Source organism: Nyctereutes procyonoides, unplaced genomic scaffold, assembly GCF_905146905.1.
Source record: "Nyctereutes procyonoides isolate TBG_1078 unplaced genomic scaffold, NYPRO_anot_genome, whole genome shotgun sequence".
Classification (NCBI taxonomy): domain Eukaryota; kingdom Metazoa; phylum Chordata; class Mammalia; order Carnivora; family Canidae; genus Nyctereutes; species Nyctereutes procyonoides.
Genome location: NW_026575151.1, coordinates 5,758,318 through 5,760,961, shown reverse-complemented (window position 1 = coordinate 5,760,961; position 2,644 = coordinate 5,758,318). Strand labels below are relative to the sequence as shown.

The following is a 2,644-nucleotide window of genomic DNA, read 5'->3' as shown; positions in this document are numbered from 1 at the left end:
CATGCAGTGTTTATCTTTCTCTGTGTGGCTTATTTCCGTTAGTGTAGTACCCTCAAGGTCCATCCACATTTTTGCAAATGAAAGCATTTCTTTCTTTTTTTAAGGCAGAATAATACTCCATGGTGTGTGTGTGTATATATATATATTCCTTATCCATTCATCTGCCAACAGACATTTAGGTTGTTTCCATATCTTGGCTATTATTACTAATGTTACAAGGAATATGAGATTGTATAGTACTGATTTACTTATTTATTTATTTGGATAACCCAGAAGTGGGATTGTTGGATCACAGGGAGTTCTGTTTTTAATTTTTTTGAGGAACCTCCATACTGTTTTCCATAATGACTGTACCAGTTTATGTTCCCAAAAATAATGTACAAGGTTTCCCTTTCTCCATATCCTTACCAACGTTTATTATCATTTGTCTTTATGACGATAGCCATTTTAACAGATGTGAAGTGATATCTCATAGTTTCAATTTGCATTTCTATGATAATTAATGATGTTGAGTACCTTATCATTTTCACCTGTTGGCCTTTTATATGTTTTCTTTTGAGAAATGTCTTGAGATCTTTTGCCCATTTTAGAATTGGATTATGTATTTGCTATTGAATTGGTTGAGTTCCTTATATAGTTTGAATATTAATCCCTTATTAGATGTGTGGTTTGCAAATATTTTCTTTCATTTAATAGCTTGCCTTTTCACTGTTAATTATTGCCTTTGCATGAAGAAACTTTTTAGTTAGATGCAATCCTATTTATCTATTTTTGGTTTTGTGGCTTGTACTTTTGGGGTCATATCTTAAAAAAACATTGCCCAGCCCAATCTCAAGGAGCTTTTTCCTTATGTTATTTTTTAGTAGCTTTACTGTTTCAGGTCTTACATTTAATCTGGACATTACTTTGGGTAGTGTGGACATCTTAATATTAATTCTTCCAATTCAAACACATGGGCTGTCTTTCCATTTATTTGAGTCTTCTTTTGTTTCCTCCATCAATGCTTTACAATTTTCAGTGTATAAGTTTTTCTTTTTATAATATATTTATATTTTTAAAATATCCTAGTGAACAAGGAAAATACTCCTGTGACTATGAGCCAGTTCAAGAAATATAACTTGGTCAGCCAACTCAGAGACAAGGCTGATGTGTGCTCACTTCAGCAGCACATGTATTAAGATTGGAACGACATAGAGAAGACTAGCATGGCCCCTGCACGAGGATGACACACAATTCGTGAAGCATTCCATAAAAAAAAGAAAAAGGAAAAAACAAAAAAGAAACAAGCTGACATATTCATTAAGTTCAGTAGGCAAAGCACCTGGACCCACAATTGTTGTAGGGTTCAAGAAAATACTTTAATTTCTTTTAAGATATTTTGATTTATTTTAGGGGCTCATGAAGATGCTTTATTTTTTTTAAGAAAAAAAGGGAAATGTCTTAGCACACAACATTAATATATGAATGTATTTACCTTTATAACAACATAGTCATAAGTTATAACTTATAAAAGTTTTTATGGTAATAGGAAAATGGGAAGGCAAAAAGTACCTCAGGCCCACTAACATCATATTGTGTTCTTGCTCACAAGCATCCTAATCACTATCTCCTTACTCTCAAAAGTAATCAATATCTTAATTTTTATTATAATCTCTCATAACATTTATTTATTTACTTATCTATTTATTTATTTATCTATTTATTTATTCATTCATTTATTTGAGTTGGGGGGTGGAGATAGAAAGGAAGAGGGAAAGAGACAGGCAGAGGGAGCATCTGAAGCAGATTCCATGCCCCCAGCACAGATCCTGGCATGGGGCTTGATCTCATGACCCTGAAGTCATGATCTGATCTGAAATCTAGAGTTGGTTACTCAACTGACTGAGCCACCCAGATGCCCCTCATTGTATTTCTTTATATCTTTATTACCCCAGTATGCATTCCCTAAATACTAGTTTTATCTGGCATGTAAAAATCTTTTATAAATTTAATTTCTTTACTTGATAAAGAAAGATTCTTTCATCTCTTATCTTATCCAACAGTTGATTTGTTGAAAAATTGAGTCCTGTGACCTATAGTTTTCCACTTTCTGGCTCTTGTTCATTGCATACTCAAGGGTCAGTTTAGTTTTCTTCTGTGTTCTATATTTTCTGTAAATGGTCAGCTGGATCCAGAGGTTTGATCCTAATTTGATTTTAATCCCTTTGGCAATATTATGTAAGTGGTGTGGTGTTCCTTCAGGAGGCACCTCATGTCAGGTTGTCTTTCCTTTTGTGCTGTTGGAAGCCCACTAGTTCTCAATTATACCAATTCTTATGTTAATGTTTCTCTGCTTATTTTGATTTTCTGAAGCTGACTATCCATTGATTCCTCAGGAGGGATTCATGAGCACACTGTTCTCTGAGTTCCTAATATTGTTAACGTTTTATCTGGGCCATTTATACTTGAAAATCATTTTTTTAACATAAAATTTTTAGTTCACATTTTCTTTCCTTAAGTGTTGTGATGGTTAATTTTTGTGTCAATTTGACTGGGCCATGATGCCTAGATATATTATCAAGCATTATTCTGGATGTTTCTGTATGGGTGTTTTTGATTTAGATTAACATTTATATCAGTGGAATTTGAGTGAAGCAGATTGCTC

General features: G+C 33.3%; 1 non-coding gene across 1 annotated transcript; it reads left to right on the top strand.

The window, feature by feature from the left end:
* Positions 1–1,150: 1,150 nt before the first annotated feature.
* On the top strand, positions 1,151–1,256 carry LOC129501906 (U6 spliceosomal RNA). The gene has a single exon (XR_008662847.1). It is a non-coding gene; the product is annotated as a U6 spliceosomal RNA (small nuclear RNA).
* Positions 1,257–2,644: the final 1,388 nt, after the last annotated feature.